This window comes from Etheostoma spectabile, chromosome 9 (genome assembly GCF_008692095.1).
Source record: "Etheostoma spectabile isolate EspeVRDwgs_2016 chromosome 9, UIUC_Espe_1.0, whole genome shotgun sequence".
NCBI lineage: Eukaryota > Metazoa > Chordata > Actinopteri > Perciformes > Percidae > Etheostoma > Etheostoma spectabile.
This window is the reverse complement of record NC_045741.1, coordinates 13,303,687-13,304,090: the sequence shown is the minus strand read 5'-3', so window position 1 is coordinate 13,304,090 and position 404 is coordinate 13,303,687. Positions and strand designations below refer to the sequence as shown.

The 404-nt window shown below is 38.6% G+C and overlaps 1 protein-coding gene and 1 long non-coding RNA gene across 7 annotated transcripts in view; one reads left to right on the top strand and one right to left on the bottom strand.

Annotated features, from left to right (window-relative positions):
* The window catches only part of sgip1a (SH3GL interacting endocytic adaptor 1a), an 81,869-nt gene that overhangs the window by 26,094 nt on the left and 55,371 nt on the right, over positions 1 to 404 (top strand). The window lies entirely within an intron of this gene.
* The window catches only part of LOC116694988 (uncharacterized), a 26,299-nt gene that overhangs the window by 21,115 nt on the left and 4,780 nt on the right, over positions 1 to 404 (bottom strand). The window lies entirely within an intron of this gene.

The following is a 404-nucleotide window of genomic DNA, read 5'->3' as shown; positions in this document are numbered from 1 at the left end:
CAAGAGGCGTAAACTGAAGGTTTTGCCATGGCCTTCACAATCTCCTAACCTCAACAGAATTTAAAGTCTATGGCTAGACCTTAAAAGAGCAGTGCATGACAGACAGCCGAGAAGTCTCAAAGAACTGGAAGACTTTTGCAAGAAAGAATGGGCAAAGATACCTCAAACAAGAATTGAAAAACTCTTGGCTGGCCACAAGAAGCGTTTCCAAGCTGTGATACTTTCCAAAGGGGGCAGTACAATGTATTAACTTTGCAAGGTGCCCAAACTTTTGCGGACGCCATTTTTTTGTTTTCTGTTATGGAAATAAAATCTAACTTTTTGTGACATATTATACAAATGTCTAATCCTTCATTTCATGCCTTTTGGACATTTTTTCCATCTTTTCTTGGCTTCTTTATGAA